The following is a 23573-nucleotide window of genomic DNA, read 5'->3' as shown; positions in this document are numbered from 1 at the left end:
GAAATACGCAGAGGCAGGCACTGATCAGGTCTAAGGCCATGTCTAGATGGGGAGGTTATTCTGGAATAAGGCAGTGTGAGAATTTAAAGCTTTATAGCTCTTCTGGAATAACTCCCCATGTGTACACTGTCATTCTGGAATAGCTATGGAAGAATAGTTGTGCCTGTGAATTTCCCTGTGTAGACAAGCCCTAATTCTTTTCCTGTTTTGTCTCATATCACTTGTGGGAAAATGTACCTCATTTTCTACTTTGAACCTTGATTTGTCTCTTTAGGCTTGAACCTTTAGCAGAGTTCTTCTCTAGGCTTCATTTGTTAATGCTAACAGTGAGCTTGAATTATGCTGGGAAAATAGGATATTTACATAAGGCTTGATCCAAAGCTCAATGAAGTCAGTGGAAAGCCTCCCCTTAATGTCAATGGGTTTTGGATCAGGTCCATAAATTATACTTTTTTGCTGTATTATTTCTATTTGTGTTTGCAAAATAAACATTTTAAAACTGCCTTCCAATAAATACCCACATCTGGACAGAGCAGCTTTTGAAGCTAATCCTTTCTGTCACAACTGCTCCTCTGATACTTTTAGCTGGTAGCTCAAGGAGTATTTGAAGGCTGTAGTTGTCCATTGAGCAATGTGTTTAGGTGGCCAGCAAAGTGTTTTACGTTACTTGCTTCTGTAGCACCTTTTAGCTACGCAGGAACAGATGTGCAAAAATGGTGCCAGATCACAGTGACGCACTCATCCCATCCAGAATCCTACTGACCCCATTCAGCATCATGTTCCTTGTGTGCCAGCCCAAATATATGTCTGGCCAGCCTTAGTATGAACTGTTTGTTTTCCAGGCACGTTGTTTCTCCGTAAGCAATCTGTGATTTTCTGGTTGCACTGACATTGTTACTTGCCCCCACCCTCTACCCCTTAATGACTTTCCCCACAAAATATAATTACTGATGAGCCTGCTACTGCCTTGGCTAAGAGAGACAAGGTGGGTGAAGCTCAAGTGGGTCTCTCTCACCTACAGAAGTTGGCCCAATAAAAGATATTATCTCACCCATATTGTCTCATTAATGTCCTGGGACTAACACAGCTACAACACCACTTCTTACAACAACTGGCTAAAAGAGTCTTTTTGCTCAAGCATTCGAGGCTCATCCTTTAAGATCAAAAGGTCCTAGGTTCGATCCCCACCACAGACAATCCAGCCGGGATGTCAGCTATAGTCATGTTTTTAGAATTCTGGGCAAACTTTGCCTTTGTTTCCTTCCTCTATGCCCCTATGAACTTTTCCTTCCTTCTCCTTCAATCTGATATGCTTGTAATGAGAAAGTGTGTGGTACTGTTCACAGGGTGGACTAGCTCTTTAAGGGAGTTGGGCTCAGCCCCACCTGTGTCTAGTCAACTGCCTCCTCAGGTGATAGGTGTTAAGGCCTCCTATAAGAAGGAGCCTGCTTAGTTCCATAGGAAGAGTGACCTATAGGGAGTTAGAAATTGTCTGCAGGATATTTAGTCTCAGGGAGAAGGAAGGGTCTCCCTAGTAGAGCCAGATGGATGGCAGGAAGTGCCTGGAGTCTCTCTACAGTGGGTCCAGAGAAAAGTCCTAGAGAGAGCTGTGGGAAGGAGAGGCTGTGGGAAAGGCCTAGAAATAGGCAAGGTAGGGACTGGTTCAGGGAGGAGGTGAAGCAAGAGGTCCGAGCAGATGTCCCTTTGCAGCTACGTGATACAGTGTCCCTGGAGTGGAGGGCGGGCCTGGGTTCCCCTACAGACTCACCAATGAAGGTGATGTGAAACATGAGATTTCTGGTGTTGACTGTTTTGTTGCCCTTCTGCTTATTCCCAGAAAGGGGGATGAAGTTCATGATTTGTCTGGAGGGTTGAATCACTAAGAAGCCCTGGAATTGGTCCTTCAGAAGAGAGAGACTGAAGGGGCTGGACCCAGAAGAAGGGGACACAGAGGGATGGGACACCAGGCGTACCAAGAGAGGTAAGGTGATCTTGTTACAAGTACACATACCCTGCACAATATTTTTCTCTGGTAACTTGATGTAAGTAGATCCTTGTGCATCAGTGGCCAAGTAAACAGAAAAAATAACATGTTCCCCTTCTTTAATGGCACATACGCCCTGCTTAGAATTCTCTAGACCAGTGTCTGGGCAGGGCTTCCTTCCAGTGGCTTTTGGCTGGTCTTTCTTCTGGACAGGAAGGAGACTGTTTTTTGTTCTCCCTTCAAGTGGTGCCACCAGAGTGTATTGTACTCCTGGCTTCCTGTACTGGTGGTATGGGCTTGGTAAACATAGTCATTTAGCCATATGCTGCTGCAGCTTACAACTAATGGACATACTGATATTTGTGAAATGTGAACAGCCAAGGGAACAAGCGAAACAGCAAACCGTAATTGTCTGTATTAGAGTAGCACCTTCAGGGCCTAACGAAGACCTGAGTCCTAGCATGCTATGGAGAGTATGTTATGGAGACGTGTTCACCCTTTCTGTAGATGAAACAAAAGGGGGTGGGAAGAAAAGGCAAGGGAGTAATTTTCCAAATGTTAAGGATGGGGATCTGAGGCACAGAGAGATTGTGATTTCCCCAGAGTCACACAGGAAAGCAGTGGCAGAATCAGTCATTGAAACCAGGTCTCCTGAATCCCAGCCTAGTGCTTTAAGCACAAGAGCACTGTTGTCTTTTGGGAGGGGGGTGGCTGTTGGATCTTTAATGCTGCTTCAGTGTAGTATTTAAGGTGAAATAGTTATTTGGTTGCCCAGAAAAGGTATAAATAGCTGTGCCCCATCAAATACATGATTACTTGTTTAATCCCAGCAACGTGTTTAGTGCAGTAGAGTAATAAACACACAGACAGATCTGCCCTAGAGAAATCACCATGGGCTGATTCATAAGTGATCTTCTGATTATCAGCACTCTCAGGGTATGTCTACACTACGGAATAAGGTCGAATTTATAGAAGTCGGTTTTTTAGAAATCGGTTTTATATATTCGAGTGTGTGTGTCCCCACAGAAGTGCATTAAGTGCATTAACTCGGCGGAGTGCTTCCACAGTACCGAGGCTAGAGTCGACTTCCAGAGCATTGCACTGTGGGTAGCTATCCCACAGTTCCCGCAGTCTCCGCTGCCCATTGGAATTCTGGGTTGAGATCCCAATGCCTGATGGGGCTGAAACATTGTCGCGGGTGGTTCTGGGTACATATCGTCAGTCCCCCCTTCCCTCCCTCCCTCCCTCCGTGAAAGCAAGGGCAGACAATCGTTTCGCGCCTTTTTTCCTGAGTTACCTGTGCGGACGCCATACCACCGCAAGCATGGAGCCCGCTCAGGTAACCGTCACCGTATGTCTCTTGGGTGCTGGCAGACGCGGTACGGCATTGCTACACAGTAGCAGCAACCCATTGCCTTCTGGCAGCAGACGGTGCAGTATGACTGATAGCCGTCCTCGTCATGTCCGAGGTGCTCCTGGCCACGTCGGCTGGGAGCGCCTGGGCAGACATGGGCGCAGGGACTAAATTTTTGGTGACTTGACCAGGTCATTCTCTTTAGTCCTGCAGTCAGTCGTATTGAACCGTCTAATGGTGAGCAGGCAGGCAATACGGATTGCTAGCAGTCGTATTGTACCATCTTCTGCCGGGCAGGCAAGAGATGACGATGGCTAGCAATCGTACTGTGCCATCTTCTGCCAGGCAGGCAAGAGATGAGGATGGCTAGCAGTCGTACTGTACCATCTTCTGCCGAGCAGCCATGAGATGTGGATGGCTTGCAGTCCTTCTGCACCGTCTGCTGCCAGCCAAAGATGTAAAAGATAGATGGAGTGGATCAAAACAAGAAATAGACCAGATTTGTTTTGTACTCATTTGCCTTCTCCCCTGTCTAGGGGACTCATTCCTCTAGGTCACACTGCAGTCACTCACAGAGAAGGTGCAGCGAGGTAAATCTAGCCATGTATCAATCAGAGGCCAGGCTAACCTCCTTGTTCCAATAAGAACAATAACTTAGGTGCACCATTTCTTATTGGAACCCTCCGTGAAGTCCTGCCTGAACTACTCCTTGATGTAAAGCCACCCCCTTTGTGGATTTTAGCCCCCTGAAGCCAACCCTGTAAGCCGTGTCGTCAGTCGCCCCTCCCTCCGTCAGACCAACGGCAGACAATCATTCCACGCCTTTTTTCTGTGCGGACGCCATACCAAGGCAAGCATGGAGGCCGCTCAGCTCACTTTGGCAATTAGGAGCACATTAAACACCACACGCATTATCCAGCAGTATATGCAGCACCAGAACCTGGCAAAGCGCTACCGGGCGAGGAGGCGACGTCAGTGCGGTCACATGAGTGATCAGGACATGGACACAGATTTCTCTGAAAGCATGGGCCCTGCCAATGCATGCATCATGGTGCTAATGGGGCAGGTTCATGCTGTGGAACGCCGATTCTGGGCTCGGGAAACAAGCACAGACTGGTGGGACCGCATAGTGTTGCAGGTGTGGGACGATTCCCAGTGGCTGCGAAACTTTCGCATGCGTAAGGGCACTTTCATGGAACTTTGTGACTTGCTTTCCCCTGCCCTGAAGCGCATGAATACCAAGATGAGAGCAGCCCTCACAGTTGAGAAGCGAGTGGCGATAGCCCTGTGGAAGCTTGCAACGCCAGACAGCTACCGGTCAGTTGGGAATCAATTTGGAGTGGGCAAATCTACTGTGGGGGCTGCTGTGATGCAAGTAGCCCACGCAATCAAAGATCTGCTGATATCAAGGGTAGTGACCCTGGGAAATTTGCAGGTCATAGTGGATGGCTTTGCTGCAATGGGATTCCCTAACTGTGGTGGGGCCATAGATGGAACCCATATCCCTATCTTGGCACCGGAGCACCAAGCCGGCGAGTACATAAACCGCAAGGGGTACTTTTCAATAGTGCTGCAAGCTCTGGTGGATCACAAGGGACGTTTCACCAACATCAACGTGGGATGGCCGGGAAAGGTACATGACGCTCGCATCTTCAGGAACTCTGGTCTGTTTCAAAAGCTTCAAGAAGGGACTTTATTCCCAGACCAGAAAATAACTGTTGGTGATGTTGAAATGCCTATATGTATCCTTGGGGACCCAGCCTACCCCTTAATGCCCTGGCTCATGAAGCCGTACACAGGCAGCCTGGACAGTAGTCAGGAGCTGTTCAACTACAGGCTGAGCAAGTGTAGAATGGTGGTAGAATGTGCATTTGGACGTTTAAAGGCGCGCTGGCGCAGTTTACTGACTCGCTTAGACCTCAGCGAAACCAATATTCCCACTGTTATTACTGCTTGCTGTGTGCTCCACAATATCTGTGAGAGTAAGGGGGAGACGTTTATGGCGGGGTGGGAGGTTGAGGCAAATCGCCTGGCTGCTGGTTACGCGCAGCCAGACACCAGGGCGGTTAGAAGAGCACAGGAGGGTGCGGTATGCATCAGAGAGGCTTTGAAAACCAGTTTCATGACTGGCCAGGCTACGGTGTGAAAGTTCTGTTTGTTTCTCCTTGATGAAACCCCCCGCCCCTTGGTTCACTCTACTTCCCTGTAAGCTAACCACCCTCCCCTCCTCCCTTTGATCACCGCTTGCAGAGGCAATAAAGTCATTGTTGCTTCACATTCATGCATTCTTTATTCATTCATCACACAAATAGGGGGATGACTACCAAGGTAGCCCAGGAGGGGTGGTGGAGGAGGGAAGGAAAATGCCACACAGCACTTTAAAAGTTTACAACTTTAAAATTTATTGAATGACAGCCTTCTTTTTTTTGGGCAATCCTCTGTGGTGGAGTGGCTGGTTGGCCGGTGGCCCCCCCACCGCGTTCTTGGGCGTCTGGGTGTGGAGGCTATGGAACTTGGGGAGGAGGGCGGTTGGTTACACAGGGGCTGTAGTGGCAGTCTGTGCTCCAGCTGCCTTTGCTGCAGCTCAACCATACACTGGAGCATACTGGTTTGGTCCTCCAGCAGCCTCAGCATTGAATCCTGCCTCCTCTCATCACGCTGCCGCCACATTCGAGCTTCAGCCCTCTCTTCAGCCCGCCACTTACTCTCTTCAGCCCGCCACCTCTCCTCCTGGTCATTTTGTGCTTTCCTGCAGTCTGACATTATTTGCCTCCACGCAGTCGTCTGTGCTCTGTCAGTGTGGGAGGACAGCATGAGCTCGGAGAACATTTCATCTCGAGTGCGTTTTTTTTTCTTTCTAATCTTCACTAGCCTCTGGGAAGGAGAAGATCCTGTGATCATTGAAACACATGCAGCTGGTGGAGAAAAAAAAAAAGGGACAGCGGTATTTAAAAAGACACATTTTATAAAACACTGGCTACACTCTTTCAGGGTAAACCTTGCTGTTAACATTACATACATAGCACATGTGCTTTCGTTACAAGGTCGCATTTTGCCTCCCCCCACCGCGTGGCTACCCCCTCAACCCTCCCCCCTCCCTGTGGCTAACAGCGGGGAACATTTCTGTTCAGCCGCAGGCAAACAGCCCAGCAGGAATGGGCTCCTCTGAGTGTCCCCTGAAGAAAAGCACCCTATTTCAACCAGGTGACCATGGATTATATCTCACTCTCCTGAGGATAACACACGAACGGATGTTGCTTGAACGCCAGCAAACATACACTGCAATGCTTTGTTGTACAATGATTCCCGAGTACGTGTTACTGGCCTGGAGTGGTAAAGTGTCCTACCATGAAGGACGCAATAAGTCTGCCCTCCCCAGAAACCTTTTGCAAAGGCTTTGGGAGTATATCCAGGAGAGCCGCGAATGCCAGGGCAAAGTAATCCTTTCACATGCTTGCTTTTAAACCATGTATAGTATTTTAAAAGGTACACTCCCCGGAGGTCCCTTCTCCGCCTGCTGGGTCCAGGAGGTAGCCTTGGGTGGGTTCAGGGGGTACTGGCTCCAGGTCCAGGGTGAGAAACAGTTCCTGGCTGTCGGGAAAACCGGTTTCTCCGCTTGCTTGCTGTGAGCTATCTACAACCTCGTCATCATCATCATCTTCTTCGTCCCCAAAACCTGCTTCCGTATTGCCTCCATCTCCATTGAAGGAGTCAAACAACACGGCTGGGGTAGTGGTGGCTGAACCCCCTAAAATGGCATGCAGCTCATCATAGAAGCGGCATGTTTGGGGCTCTGACCCGGAGCGGCCGTTCGCCTCTCTGGTTTTCTGGTAGGCTTGCCTCAGCTCCTTAAGTTTCACGCGGCACTGCTTCGGGTCCCTGTTATGGCCTCTGTCCTTCATGCCCTGGGAGATTTTGACAAAGGTTTTGGCATTTCGAAAACTGGAACGGAGTTCTGATAGCACGGATTCCTCTCCCCATACAGCGATCAGATCCTGTACCTCCCATTTGGTCCATGCTGGAGCTCTTTTGCGATTCTGAGACTCCATCATGGTCACCTCTGCTGATGAGCTCTGCATGGTCACCTGCAGCTTGCCACGCTGGCCAAACAGGAAATGAGATTCAAAAGTTCGCGGTTCTTTTCCTGTCTACCTGGCCAGTGCATCTGAGTTGAGAGTGCTGTCCAGAGCGGTCAAAATGGAGCACTCTGGGATAGCTCCCGGAGGCCAATACCGTCGAATTGTGTCCACAGTACCCCAAATTCGACCCGGCAAGGCCGATTTAAGCGCTAATCCACTTGTCAGGGGTGGAGTAAGGAAATCGATTTTAAGAGCCCTTTAAGTCGAAATAAAGGGCTTCATCGTGTGGATGGGTGCAGGTTTACATCGATTTAATGCTGCTAAATTCGACCTAAAGTCCTAGTGTAGACCAGGGCTCAGAGGTAAACGTTTTGCCTGAACCTTGAGTGTTGGGAGAGAACTAGATCATTCCCACACATATGTTTGTGTAAGTACTGGTGACTGACATAATCAATGAAGCTCAGATGGTTAGACTGAGTTATGAAAACTGAGCCCTCTGAGGTGTTGGGACCATGTATGCCATCTAGTATCTCTGACAAGTGCACTCTCAGGGTGGCTAGCTCCTCCGGCCGCTTGCACTGCTGTGGCTACGTTCTATTTTTTGCATACTAGCTCAATTAGAGCAATGATGAGTATGTCTGCTCAGGTTGGCAATCACGCCCCCAGCTCGAAATGAGTAATAGGCATACCCTTAAATGGGCTGGATTCATTTTATTGCCCTGCACCTTGTGTAGGAACTTATCAGAATGGCAGCATTTTGCACCCACTTGGCACAAAATAGCATTCTTACAAAGTATCGCAAAGCACTTCATAAAGAGAGGTAAGAACACCTAGAGGCTGGTCCAAGGAACTGGGAATAAAGGCTCATGGGTTCTAATCATGGGTCTACTAGGGACTCGTGTAACTTGGATGAATCACTTAGTGCATCTATTTACCCACTTGTAAAATAGATATAATCCCTCCTCACAGGGGTGTTGTGACAGAGGTTTAATTAAGGTTCTGGAAGCCTGGTTCTAATGTGAATTCTTCAGTGGCAGTGTACTGTAACTTGTGTTTTGGCTTAGTGAAAATGTAAGTTTTGGCCATTGCAGTGTGACAGTGTGTGATGCATGATACCCTTTGCTTAGCACCATTCCTGCCCTTTATTTTCTGATGAAATAAAATACTTCCCTAGGACAAATCACTGGTATCATTAGCCGCTATCATGTCAGATTCATCAGTCTTCTGCATAGTAACATGGCTTTGGATGAGTCTCCATTCAAAGCATGTGTTACTATTTAATATGATGCAAAGCCCTTTTTTACCACAAGGGCTAGTCCTATTGCCTCTTACATGCCCCACCCCAAACATACTGATGAGCCTGGTTTCCTCACAGGGCAATTCAGACCATTGTTACAGCCTTCGAACAGGCCAGCCATCATCTTTAAATACATTTTCTGAATTTGTTAAAGAAGCAATAATCTCTCACTTACCCAGCTCTCTGTATTCCCTCATTTGCTCTTCCCTGGTCATGCTACATGTATATCTGATTGTGTGCTTTCTAAGTTTCAGTTTTTCTTAGTCTTTTTTTGGCATTAAGGAGATGCAATCTGCAATTTTTCTTCAGACCCCAGGGCTCTGGAGCTTATGCAGGCACAAATCCCTTAAGAACAGAGCCTTTGGGTAAGAGCTATCACTCTGAACATACTCTCCACCCCTAGGAGTTTGGAGCCTGCTGGGGACAGGAGTTTTTAAGATTTTTAAGGGCAAAGGAATGAAATGTGGCATGGTTGACAAAAAGGTGAAGTAAGAAGACAAACCGAAATGCTATGGAAATAGTCTGACTTTAAAAAGACAGGACAGTTTTTTTTAAAGCAGAGAAAAGTGCAAGCCATCATTTTGGAAGCGCTGGGTATGTCTATACTGCAGTAAAACACCTGCAGCTGGCCCATGTCAGCTAACTGGAGGTCGTGGCAGGGTCCCAGAGCCCAGGCTCCAGCCCAAGCCTGAACATCTTCACTGAAATTTTATAGCCCCACAGCCTGAGCCCGAGTCAACTGACATGGGTCAGGCACAGGTGTTTAATAGCAGTGTAGACATCCCCTTTCAGTCTCGTTCAGCTAATAGAAACGGCTGTTTGTATTGGACATACACTTTCTTCACAAAGAATGTACGATTATTCACACAGAATATATTTAAACAAAATAAGGCAGATCTATTAACTTTTACGTCCCTGTGATGGCCTCCAGGATGGCAATAAAATGTGTACGCTGTTCTGGTGGTTAGTAAAAGAAATTCAAATGCAGCAGCTACAGAAATTCTTTGAAATATCTAACACAATTTAGCTGTCTTTTGAGTTTCATTACAGATGACTAAAAGCTCTTGTTAAGAGCTTACTTGTACCCATGACGTACACAACTGAAGGTGGACAGAGCAGCAAAAGAGCTAACCCCTCCCCAAGAATGCAAATAATTGCTTCCTCTTTTTATACAGTTCTGTTTGCCTCTCTGTTTATCTCATCTTCATGCCTCCTGTGATAATGAAGATCTTCAGTCTATCAAGAGAAGTGGTAGATTCGCCATTTCTTCATGTCTTCAAATTGTTATGAACTGGCTTAAAGCTTGCTCTGGGTTGGGTTAAAGTGTGCTACAGGTTAAACTAAAACCACATTGAAACTAATGTGTGAACACCCACTCCCTTCATTTAAGATAGCCATCAGAGACATTTAAGGGGCCCCACCTAAAAGAGTCTGCCCAGAAACTATCACCATGTGGGTGGAGAATTCCACTGGGAATTGTTCTGACCAAGTGGGTGGGTGTGTCTGACAAAAGATAATCTGGAGGAAATGAGTGGGGGGGGGGGAGGGGGGCACAGCTAAGAGACTGAAGGCAGCGGAGGAAGAAGGCCAAGCAGCAGCCTGTAAACACAGATAGGGCACTGGGAGAAGGCTAGAGAGTTCTTGAGCCTGCTGCTGGCTGAGAGAAGCTTAGCCCTGTAAGCTAAGAAACTACTCCTTTTATTTTTGGTTCCTCCTGCATTTGCAGAAACAGGACTTTGTTTTTTTTATTAAATCTTGTCTGTTTACAAGAAATGTACAAACAAACCCCCAATACCAAACTCCATCATCAATTTCTACTCCCAACAGGAACAACCTACAAAGCTCCAAACTTTGGCTAGCCACTCAGCTCAAGAAGGGGCAATAAAATCAAGACTGGATGCCTCTCTGGAAGTTATGTTTTAGTTTAGTGTAATCCAATTTACTGGGCTCAATATAGGGGTCACTGGTTGAAGAATGGCTTCTGATATACAGGAGATCACACTAGATCTAGTGGTCCTGCAACGGAGTGGCTCACCACTTGAGGGCTGGGGCTAGCCAGTCCTGGTTACAGAATGAGCCACGTGTGGAAGAGATCAGGGCGCTTGCCCTATGAAGAACAGCAGGGGGCAGCACTGAAGGGGGAATGTTCAGGGATTAGAGACCACTAGGAGAAAGTGGGCTCTAACAAAGAGTCCTGGGAATTAGGGCTGAGACTTCAGGTACATAGGGTCTGAGAGTGGCCTGTCAAACAGGAAAGGTCCCAGGCAGGAAGGCCTGAGGGGAGAAAGAGAAATCTTTGTTTTGTCTGTTTCTGAGAATTAAACCCTGTTGTATTCTTTGCTAGAGTGTTGTGAAGGGGCCTTTAATGATCTCAAGAGGGTGTAGTAATATTTACAACCACTTTGAGGCCACTTCACATTATGGGAGGCAGGGGGAGAGTGGGAAATTCTGGGCTTGTCTGCACTTGGAAATTTACCAAAAGAGCTATTCTGGAATAATTATTATACAGTATTTATTTGGTATTAGGTCTGCGTGGAAATGGATTAAGCTACATTGGGAAAAGACACTCAATACAGAATAAGTGTCCATGTGGGGAGTTCCTCCAGAATAACTATTTTGGCAAATTTCCAAGTCCTCAGGCTGTTTTCTATCCTTCTCGATACCCTTTGGAGTCATGTATTTGTGTGGGAAGGGCAGCATTACCAGATGTCCCCTCTCCAAAGCTGGAAGATGGGAAGCTTGGGAATGGTTGCCTGAGAACCCAACTGGGAACTAAAGGGAGTGGAAGAGAAATCAGGCCACCTTTCTTCCAACGCCCAAGAAAACTACAAATATTTATATTGAGGTAGGAGTGCATCTTGGGGATATGGCTTCCAGGTAAATCTACAGAGGCTGGTTTATTGCAGATCCCTGCAAACTGCCTCTGCGGTTCTGGTTCATGTAACCCACAGGAATTGAATTCACCCCTTTTTATTTCATACCAGCCTCTGTATAGCCAGTGGACAGTTAGATGGTTGAATCACTGCTGAGCTATCTTCCTTTGGAATCTAGCACCTAACCTGAAGGTGAAAGGCATCATACAGCATTAGCCATTCTCTGAGCCATCCAGCTCCACTCCATCAACAAGTATTTTATGGGATAGCTGAGAAGTAGAGTAAAGATTATGTAAGGACCATTAAATATCAGGCATGTAAGCTCAGGCACTAACATAAGCAGTTAATCCAAACAGTTATTAATTTAAATGTCCAAGTGATGTAGTAGCAACCAGAGAGGATTCAAGCAGGATTTATGAATTTAAGACAAAAATAAGTTCTGGAAAGAGAAAATGGAACAAGACAAAATTTATCTCCTCTTCTGGCACAAAACATCAAGTCTGTTCTATAAACAAATGTGCATGAAGGCAGAAGACCTTCTCTGTGATAAACAGCTTAAATGTGCTGTGCTCTCTTGCCTGAAGTTCTTGGAACAAAGGCAGATTTTAAGACCTATGGATGTATTTTCATGCTGTTGACACATTTCAGAAACATAAATGAGAATCTGAGGCCTGGACAGCAGACAAAACCTTATGGGCTGATTGTGGCTGACCCCTGTATGGATGTGCAAGGAACCTCTCTCCTCCTTTGCCATTGTGAAGAGGCAGGGTTTGCGCTAGTGTAAGCGGGGGAATAGTCCCGCTCTTGTGGGGAACTTTCCTGGCTTCTGCACTACCTCGGTGAAGTGGGCTAGTGAAAGGATCTGAGACCTCGCTCCCACTTGCTTTATCCAGTGGCCTCCCTGCCCTTGAGGATCCCCTTCCACTCTCCTGTCTGGCTGAGTCCTCGTAACCCCAACAAGGCTGGGCCCGGGATTCCTGGGGGGCTGAACCCCCAACCATGCTGTGGTCACCTAGGACAGGGGCTAGGGTGTCCCCACTCCAGGGTACTCTCTCTGCACTGGGCACTTCTCTGACCCACTGACCATTACATACAAGTTAAAGCAAATGCAAGTTATTTAATCAACAATTAAATTTAAAAAGAATAAGGAAAAATGGGAAAGGTTAAAGGAAACACATCAACCCGCTCTGTGGCAGGGAACATCACAAACAGTGTCTCTGGAATGTCAGGGCAGTTCACAGTCTGTTCCTTGTAAGTCCCAGGCCTCCCTCTCCAGCCCTGGCTGTGCTGCAGGGATGCTGTGGGTTGGACACTTGCTCTGGTGGTGACCACATGCTCTCAGGCTCTAAGTGGTAGGACCCTTCTTCCCAGTGTTGCCCCCGTCCTGTCGGGGTTATGATCCAAGCTTGGCCTGCAGAGCCTCTTGGCTGAGGCATCTCTCTGTGCTGGGCCCGCTGCCCAGGGTCCCCCTCGCTCTCCCCAGCTTCTCACCGTACCCAGCTCCAGACTGCTCCAGCCCCAGCTCCACCACTCTGCCTCAGCATTGCTGCTGCTGCTCTGCCTCCAGCTCCCTGGGCTGCTTCTCTGTCCCCTCTGGCTCTGGTTGCTGCAGCTCTGCTCCCAGGACAGGTCTGCTCCGCAGGCTGCTTCTGTGATTCTGCTCCCAGCACTGACCTGCTTCCTGGGCTGCTTTTCTGGCCCCTCTGGCTCTGGTTGCTGCAGCTCTGCTCCCAGGACAGGTCTGCTGTCTCTGGGCTGTGCCTCCGGCTTTGGGGCTGCAGCTCTGCTCCCAGGACAGGGTCTGCTCTCTCTGGGCTGCTTTTCTGGTCCCTCTGGATCTGGCACGGCTCTGCACCCCAGCTCAGCTTAGGCCCCTGCTTTTTCCTTAGCTCTGCCCCACTCTGTCTGACCCAGGCAAATCCAGCTCACATGGAGGACGGGACCTCCCTGGCCTCCTGACTCCCTGATTAGCCTGCCCGCCCTGTTATTCAGGCTGACCTGGAGCATTGGCCTCTCCCCATTGTTCCTGGGGGCTGTCAGTCTCAGGGTCCTGATTCCCCATCGACCCTTCCCCCTTTTTAGTACTGGGAGCTGGAAAACCAAAACATCCCCACTGAATGTTAGTAAGGGGGCAACAGTCCCCTTACACTAGCATGGCTTTCCTGAGTCAGTGTAGACTTAAAGTGCTTGCCATGTGTTTAGTCTGTAGAATGGCTTTGTAAATCTCTCAGACGTTCACAGCAGCTCAGTCTTGTCTACACTGGCCCAGGAAATGCTGACCTTACATCTCCTCAGCTATGTAATGTAAAGGAGGGGGGAATCCTGATGGAATAGCCCCAAAACTGCTAAGTGAAGGGGAGCTACCTCCCTCACCCTGAGACAGCAGTTCCCCCATATGAATGCTGCACTATCAGGATTTCACAGATTGGGGTGTGGGGGTGTGGGAGGGAAGGGGGTTGTTGTCAGGCCAGAGGGGTGCAGGCATGAGAAACAGCCACTCCATGTAACTGTCTCCTAACCATCCCAGGGAAATCCCAGTGGGAATCAATGCTGCTTGTTACAGAGTGATAGAGAGTATAATTGTATTTGTTGTAAGGCACAGTATAAACACACTTTCCTCCTTATTCTGTAAATAGTGACATTCTCGTAAATATCCTAAGGTGGGCCTGGACCCAATTCCTAGGTACAAACACAATGGACCTGCAACACCAACAGAACTTCATCCACAACGTTCAAATGGGTTTGAAATTGGCTAATGTGAGTTCACCTGTCCCCTATAGCCAACTCGGCCACGAATCCCGGGTTAAGGGTCCACCTGTCTGTGGTGTTGGCCCATAGTTCTGGCTCCAGACTATATTTATTCCTACACCGAGAAATGCATTTCAGGGTAACAGAAGGGACTCTCTTCAGAGGACAGATTGCTGGTGGGTGCTATAGTCAGTATTTTTAGAAAGAGAGGCTGAGAAATATTTATATCTATGATGTGGCGCTGTATAATTGAGGGATAAATACAATAAATACCTACAGTACATGGGACAGAGGATGATAACCTCATAATAGTCAAAGGAAAGTACATGGTTTCTAAATCCGGTCAGGGTCTTACACAAGCCTATTTGTCTAAACCAGTCATACCTCTCTGCATGTAACTCTTTAGAGCATCCATTGATGTAGATAAATATATATCTTCTGCCCATCTGTAAGAGGTGGGGGAAAACAAATTCCAGGTACTCAACAGATGTACTTTGACTAGTCACGCTCATTGTGTGCTTGCTGTCCTAACTATTTTAGCAAACAAGTTTACTAGCAGGGCTATTCACTGAAATAACTAGCTGTACCAACATATTGTGGAATAGTCACTGAAAATGAATTCATCAACATCTGTCTCAGAAACCTGATTCTATGGAGTTATGCTCATTCAGTCGGATCAGAAACATGGGCCCTAATTGTCCAGTTAACAAGGCTCAAATATTAAATATTTGCAACAAAAGGATCAGAAATGAGCCACAAACCAAGGGCCAAATTACCCAACCAATGCATGCAGGGAGATCATAAATTGCTTGTGTATAAGAAGTCAAATTACACTGAATTATTCCTTACGCATGATTTGCCCAACTCAGGTATATTGATACATATGCACAGATACATATACCACTTAGATTAAGCATATCCTTCCCTCCAGTTTCCCTGTTGATGAGCCTAGGTCTAACTGAAAGCATGGATGTGATAAATGTCTAATCTGGAAATCAGCCAGCCGTAATGCAAGTTTCACAAAGAATGAGCTGTAGCTGAGAGGCTTGTTATTCAGTTCCTACCAGCCTAGGCACAGGGAGGCTCACATTTGGCTTACCTGTTAGTGTTGCTGATTCAAGTCTGGGCACACACCGCAAGCCCAGCCACCGGATGGTGGAAGCTCTGTTCATTGATCAATTCTGCTTCTGTCTGGTCTCCAGCTGGCAGACACAAGACAGGATAATGTCAGCACCTGTGTAAAGGAACAGGGAACCCACAATGAGCATTCAAAGGAACTCCAGACAAACCTCATGAAAATACTACATTCCCCTCAGCCTTCAAAACATGTCTGTCTGCAGAAACTGCTCCTTTATGTGGTCTCTGCTGTCATGCATGCCTAGTAACTCGCTGAGACTGCTTCTGGCATGGAAGAGGTGTCAGGCCAGAAGGAAAAAAATACACTCACATTGAGAATATCATACCTAGGAGTCTCCTCTACACTGGCACAAGAGGGAACTCAATGGGTAAGTGGATTAGCAATGAGTTAGGAAGAGTTTTTTGTTCCTGGTTTGGCATTTCAGATCCAGCCCTCATAGCCAATATTTAAAAGTAGTTACCACTTGCTGGCTAGTGACTCTAGATGAACTGAATTGGTGAGTCCCTGTTTAATACACTACAACTGGTACCATGTTGGCAAATTCAGCAGGGAGAATCTGGACTGGGGAGGAATGGAGATTGAACTGCTCTGAAAGTCACCCCGTGAGGAAACCTCTCCAGATCAGGCTTGCTGGGCACTAGGAGAAAGGCCGCGCTTTACGGCCAGTGCTGCGAAGTTTCTCTCAGAGTCAGTGCTTTTGATCAGTATCCAGAGCTATCAATCTGCCACCTTTCACAAACACTGATGGCTTATTTTCAGTGGTGCTGAACACTCAAGCTGCCATTAAATCAGGCCATAAATTCATCTCAAAAGATCATTTATCACTTATTATTAATCATGCAGACAAAAATTGGAAATAAAACTGTTCTATTAAACTGACCATTCCATTACATCCCATCTCTCCTGTTCAGAACTGAAAATGGAAGGCACCCCCATTTAAAACAACTAACACTGGCACCCACTCCAAAGAGTGACGTTCCAAATGGCGCAGCCCAGCTTCAGAGCTAGTCTTTCTTTGTTTCCTAATATTCACTACTTGCCTGTGTTCTGAGGCATTCAGGTAACAGGAGTATGTTACCAAAGGCAGTGTAAATTTCAAGAGTATACAAGCTGGGTACAAATGAAAGGTAAGGTGAATTTTTAAGTCCTGTGCAGCCTTTGAAAGATTTTTGGAGGTCTAAATACCTCAGGGATGATCTAGATAATACCTAGTCCTGCCATGAGTGCAGGGGACTGGACTAGATGACCTCTCAAGGTCCCTTCCAGTCCTATGATTCCATAATCTATGCCTATTAAATCTTTGGGCCCACACATTTACCCTGTTGGCCAACCCTCTCCTGCTAATAATAAGCAATCTATGCCCTGCAAGTTCTTGGACTCTTTAAATGTCTAAATACAATGTGACCTGCCTGTAAATTTGGTTCACCTTTGTATTTTACTTATTCTGGCCTCCCTTTCTTGAGAAGATATTGTTATATCAGCAAATTTCTAAACTCAGCACAAGACTGATTGTCATAGAGACATGGGGAAATCATCGAGAAGGGAGGTTGGATTGCTTGAAGAGCACACTCAGTTCTACACCTCTGCAGCAAATATAGTGCTAATTAAGATGGAAAAGTAGTTAAGAGTATTAAGGAGAAACAATAAAAATAACCTCACTTAACACAATGATTGCAGCTGCCTGGATATATTTCCACCCTCTCCCCCACGGCCAACTTTTGTATCTGTACTCTTTGTTTCCTGTCCTTGAGGGTATAGGACTTCATGCCTGTTAGGGCCAATTCCCTCATGATTTCTGGCATCCCCCACTGTTCTCATCTCTCCAGGTCACTTGGTAACTTGGTGCCATCCTCTTCTGTGACTGGTGTAAATTCAATCTTGATAAAATTTTCACATGACAACAAAATTGGAGAATTAGCAAAGAAAGAAACAGCCAAGAAAGAGATTCATTAACAGACTCCAGTTTCTCTGCAGGAACAGGCAGAGAAGCATAAAGGGGGCATTAATCAAAGGGAACTGTGCATGAAGAATGAGGCCTACTACACAACTGAAGTTTCCTAGGATAAGGGGTCTGCCTCTGGTTTCAGTTGGGCATGGTCCCCATTGTCCGGGAAGCAGCTCTGGGGACCACCTAGGAGCTCTCTATAGACTAGGTTGATGACCAATTCCCTAGAAAATTAGAGATAGGTAAAGACCCATTAAATCACTAAAGGCCTGATCCAAAGCCCAATCAGGTCAACTGAAAGCCTCCTATTGATTTAAATGGGCTCCTGTTCTGGCCCTTAATCCATCCCTGTGTTAGTGCAGGATTGTCCCATACGCTATAGTAAGTGTTTTGTCCAGTTATAAATTATTCAAGCACCATGACCTCCACAACTTTTCTAGGTAATAATTCCAAAGGCTAATAAACCAAATTGTTCAGAGTTTCCTCCAAATAGTCACCTTTGCTCAATCTTGCGCCATTATGCCTAACTATCCTCTCTTTGACCAACATAAGCAATCCCTCTCCCTACTTTATCTTTACATTATCAGTTGCTTGTAGATGCTTATCTTGCTCTCCTTGGTAGCCAAGTACAGCTCATCTATGTGACATAGCAATGACCAGGAAGACTTGTGAACTTCTGTGGAAGGGATGGTTCCATAAATTAAGGCTGACTAAAGATGACAATCAACTATATTCCAAGATTTCAAAACTTCCTAGTTAAAAGAATACATAAGCTGCTTGTCTGGGCCAGTTTCTGGAAATGAGATATACTGTCTTTTCTTTATCTATCTGGATCATCTCCTTAAATGTGTAGCATGCACACACTGACAGTAAGGGGAAAATGGCAGTTTACCTAACTTGCATGTGAACTGTGCAACACTCATCTTTGACTCAAATGAGATGCCACAGTACCGCAGGGTCATGTACGAGATCAACCCTATAGCCTTTGTTGAAGGCAGTAAGCCTTAATGCAATTTGTAACCATTAGGTTCATAGCACTGTCATAAATATAAAGGGAAGGGTAAACACCTTTAAATCCCTCCTGGCCAGAGGAAAAACCCTTTTACCTGTAAAGGGTTAAGAAGCTAGGATAACCTCGCTGGCACCTGACCAAAATGACCAATGAGGAGACAAGATACTTTCAAAGCTGGCGGGGGGGAGAAACAAAGGTTCTCTCGGTCTGTGTGTTGCTTTTGCCGGGACCAGAGCAGGAATGTAGGTCAGAACTCCTGTAAAGGGCTAATAAGCAACCTAGTTAGATATGCATTAGATTCCGTTTTGTTTAAATGGCTGATAAAATAAGTTGTGCTGAATGGAATGTATATTCCTGTTTTTGTGTCTTTTTGTAACTTAAGGTTTTGCCTAGAGGGATTCTCTGTTTTGAATCTGATTACCCTGTAAGGTATTTCCCTTCCTGATTTTACAGAGGTGATTCTTTCACTTTTTCTTCAATTAAAATTCTTCTTTTAAGAACCTGATTGCTTTTTCATTGTTCTTAAATATCCAAGGGTTTGGGTCTGTGTTCACCTATGCAAATTGGTGAGGATTTTTATCAAGCCTTCCCCAGGAAAGGGGGGTGTAGGGTTTGGGAGGATTTTGGGGGGAAAGACATTTCCAAGCGGGCTCTTTCCCTGTTATATATTTGTTAGACGCTTGGTGGTGGCAGCAATAAAGTCCAAGGGCAAAAGGTAAAATAGTTTGTACCTCGGGGAAGGTTTAACCTCAGCTGGTAAAAATAAGCTTAGGGGGTTTTTTCATGCAGGTCTCCCCATCTGTACCCTAGAGTTCAGAGTGGGGAAGGAACCTTGACAAGCACATTCTTTGAAAGAGACTGCTCATATTATGCTACGTGAAAAACAAGTAAAGGCTTTCTAGGTTGCTCCTTCATCAGGAGGGATTTGAACTTTAGCTGAACTTTTCTACAGCAACGCAAATTAGTTGGATATGCTGACTGTATGCCTCCTGTGCAGCCCGCATCGATAGAGAGCAGAATTAATGACATTCTCAGGGCTGACAGCACATAAACCTCGGTACTCTTGCCTGTTTCAAGAGGTCACATTTTCCCCCAGAAAATTAATCTGAAATTCCTAGAAAGGGATCTTCAACGTAGAGAGAGTATTAAAAATACAACCCATGCATGTATTTAAAATAAACCTAAAAAACCACAATAGGGGGCTGATATTTGTTATCTTTTGTTTGCCAGGGAAGTTTGCTGACAAAGAAATTCTGTTGAAACCACTGGTTCAGTGGTCTCAAGCTAACTGCACATTTATGGAGCTATAGTCTCAAAAAGTTTGTAGTCTTCAAAATTAAAAGAGAGATTTGAAAATAAAATGTCCGGCAGAAAGCAGGGATGTTGCATAACACTTATTTTGCGCTCATATTTTCTGGAGAAGTACGATCAAGGGTTCGGAACCTTCTCCCACAAATATGATGCTTATCAAAAATGTATTTAAAGCTCTGGTGTTCGCTTCCTATCTTATCTTTTCCTGCTTCTCAATCCTTCCTCTTTCTTAGCCCCTGAACCTTTTTTTTCCTCCAGCTCTTCTGGCCGTGCTTCTCACCTTAACTTCTGTGCTTTAAGGGCCAGCTTTTCAAAGATATTTAGGTGTTTATCTAGTGGGATTTTCAGAAGTGACTAGGTGCCTGACTCCCACTGATCTCATTAAGTGCCAGGCTGATCTCCTGGTGTGGGAAGAGTGATTCATTCACCCCAGTGCTCCTCTCTAATCCTTGACCCCCTACCACTTCCCTTTATTGATCTCCCAGCTCCTTTAAGAGATCTGAGCTGGTCTGGCAGTTTCTCAGATCTGAAGGCAGCAGGGGCCCTCAGCCCTGCACACGCTGTGGGGCTTCCCCTGCTGCTGCAGATTCATGGCAGAACCCATATATTAACTACTCTGTCTTTAAGTGTGTATTTACTATGGACATTTGATCAACATTTTATATATGAAATATTTTCAAATGGTTCAACCTATATCCCATTTTTTGCTGACATTATATCTACCATGCCTTTTGGAAAGGCAAACCATATTCATGCTGCAACATGCCCTAGTCCCTCCTTGAGTCAAAACAAACCCATCTGGCATGGGCAACGAGTATCATAGGCTGTGGGAGGCTGAGCCTCCCCAAACAGCCCGGCGCAGCCCTGCCCATGCGCCGCCCACCCAGTGCTCCAGGGCTGGGGGTGCTGCAGCCACACTGCCCATCCGGCACTCCGGGGCTAGGGGCACTGAGGCCACGCCTTCTGCCTGGCACTCCAGGGCTTGGGCTGCGGGCGCTGGGGCTGCCCACCTGGCACTCTGGGGTTGGAGGTGCTTGGGTGGCCTGGGGCTGGAGTGGGGGGCGGGGGGCAGCTGCGGTGTGGGTGCTCTGGGCTCCGGCAGGGGAGGGGGGTCAGAAAGGGAGGGGTGGGGCGGTGCCTCCCCCAAGGACCAGTTCACCCACCACCCATGCCATCTGGCCTGAATGTAGGGCTAGAGGAGTGTACAGGAAAGATCCAGTCTAAGATCTTTTCCCATACCAATCTAAACCAAGGCAGATTCACAGGATCAACCAGCGAAAACTAGATCCAAAATGCCAGATAAGGCAGCAATGCAAAATGCAGCGCTGCCAACTCTTGTGATTTTTTTATCGCAAACATTTGGTGTTTTAATTAAAGTCCCAGCTTGTGGAGACAAGTGATTATGGAGAATTTCTGCTTATTTTTTTTTTTTAAATAGTTGGGGGAAAGGGTAACATTTTCAAAAGTGGTGGAGGCGCCTAATTCCCATTGACTTTGTCTCTTTTTGGGGAGTAAACCTCCTAACTTACTTTGACAGTTTTCAAAACTTGACCTCAAATCTTGAAAACATGACTCAACAGCACCCTAAAGGCACAAAAACAGACAAAACCAAATAACCCCAAATGTATTTGGCTTAAAAATCATAAGATTAAAAAAAAAATCCCACAATTTTGGGGGGAGCTGATGTGATTTTTGAATGTTTGTTTTTTTTAATTCTGGAGCTGCTGAGCTCTGAGTGAAATCCTGGGAGTTTTGCCATTGATCTCAATGGGGCCAGTGTTTTAAACTGGGGAAAAAACAAACTCTGAAGCATCTGAACTTGCAAGAAGCCCCTGTTTTTTTTTTTAATAAATCATTCTCTGCAGCAATGTTACTTCCCTCTCCCACCCAAATGTTTGGGTCTCCATATCTAACAGAGTGGAGCATAACCAGAAGCGTAAGGGGATTAAATAGTGCACTATATCTCACTTTGTTTATGACAGTCAAGAACATGATGAGACGTGCAGTCACACTTTGCTTCTTTCATCTTACGTACAGTCCCAGAGCAGTGAATCTGCTTCTTTGGCCAACACATAGTTTCCTTGCCTCAGAGAACAGCAGATTCACACTGAACAGGGAAAACAGAAAATTAAAACAAGTGTAACAGGCATGTGTGTGTGTACGGGCTCTGAGATGGCGGGGAAGAAGCACAGCGGAACTGCATTTAACCTCAATATTTAACAACAAAGGGATAATGGTCTGGGGAAGGGAGAGTCAGCCAAATTCAGACAGAGCTACCATCCAAAAACAGGCTGGTGGACTCAGATAGAAAGAAACACTGTTATCTCTATAGCTGGGACACTTCCTGCCATCAATTATTGTATGTTAGTCACCACCACCTCCCACTCTTTTGCTGCTCATTCTTTAAGCATGCAGGAGACAGCATGCAGAATATTGCATGAGAAAGGACCACTTACACTTCGCCACTTGCAATCTTTTTCTTAAAAGGCTTGTTTATTTTTGCCAGGCATAGAGAAGCTCCTTGTGCTTTGAACTAGAATCACTGGATTCCTGTATCCAGCTACCATTAACCATATTGTTGTGGTTTATAATTCAGTGCTTTCCCACTGCATTGATCTGCAGCTTCCATTCATTATTTTATTGGAGTAATTGCGCTAAATTATTTTCATTGCTTACGAGGAGGAGGATGAATGGAGAGCAGAGGCTTTACCAATGAGGCTTTACCTTATGCACACTAAGGCCACGTCTACACTAGCAAGCTCATAGCGGCACAGCTGTAAGATTGCCGTGTAGCAGCTCTATGCTGATGGGAAGAGAGCTCACCCGTTGACGTAATAAAACCACCTCAGCGAGCAGCGGTCGCGACATCAGCAGGAGATAGTACTGTGCACACACCCACTTATGTCGCTCGGGGTGTGTGTGGTTTTTTCACATCCCTGAGCGATGTAAGTTTTGCCGACATAAGTGGCAGTGCAGACATGGCCTAATACTTACTTGCAACAATATAGTAACAAAACATTTTTAAAGGGAAGGATTTAATAGAAGGGATTTAAAGCATTGATTGGAACCTAGCAGAGATCAAATAGGTGCTAGCCAAGTTTCTCAACGTGCCCTTCCATCTTAGCCCACAATAGTCTGATGTATCTAGATCCAGCCTGGATTGGATATGCTGAAATACTATGAGGTTTGTTTCAGGGTGGTAGCTGTGTTAGTCTGTATCAGCAAAAAAACGCCAAGGAGTATTGTGGCACCTTAGAGACTAACAAATTTGTTTGGGCATAAGCTTTCATGGGCTAAAACCCACTTCATCAGATGCATGCAGTGGAAAATACAGTAGGAAGATATATATACACAGAGAACATGAAAAAATGGGTGTTGCCATACATACTGTAATGAGACCAATCAATTGAGGTGGACTATTATCAGCAGGAGAAAAAAAAACCTTTTGTAGTGATAATCAGGATGGCCCAGTTGAGAAGAAGGTGTGAGTAACAGTAGGGGGAAGAATGAGCATGGGGAAATAGTTTTACTTTGTGTAATGACCCATCCACTCCCAGTCTTTGTTCAAGCCTAATTTAATGGTGTCCAGTTCGCAAATTAATTCCAATTCAGCAGTTTCTCGTTGGAGTCTGTTTTTGAAGTTTTTTTGTTGGAGAATTGCAACTTTTAGGTCTGAAATTGAGTGACCAGAGAGATTGAAGTGTTCTCCGACTGGTTTTTGAATGTTATAATTCTTGATGTCTGATTTGTGTCCATTTATTCTTTTACATAGAGAGTGTCCAGTTTGGCCAATGTACATGGCAGAGGGGCATTGCTGGCACATGATGGCATA

The 23573-nt window shown here is 46.0% G+C and overlaps 1 long non-coding RNA gene across 1 annotated transcript; it reads right to left on the bottom strand.

Annotated features, from left to right (window-relative positions):
• Positions 1-5718: 5718 nt before the first annotated feature.
• Positions 5719-15696, bottom strand: LOC141984461 (uncharacterized). The gene is made up of 3 exons (XR_012638737.1): positions 15625-15696; positions 15435-15537; positions 5719-6253 (listed from the first exon to the last, which is right to left on the bottom strand). It is a non-coding gene; the product is annotated as an uncharacterized LOC141984461 (long non-coding RNA).
• Positions 15697-23573: the final 7877 nt, after the last annotated feature.

The sequence above is a fragment of the Natator depressus genome, chromosome 3, assembly GCF_965152275.1.
Source record: "Natator depressus isolate rNatDep1 chromosome 3, rNatDep2.hap1, whole genome shotgun sequence".
NCBI classification, from domain to species: Eukaryota; Metazoa; Chordata; order Testudines; family Cheloniidae; genus Natator; species Natator depressus.
The sequence above is the reverse complement of the archived record's forward strand: the minus strand, read 5'-3'. Positions and strand labels throughout refer to the sequence as shown.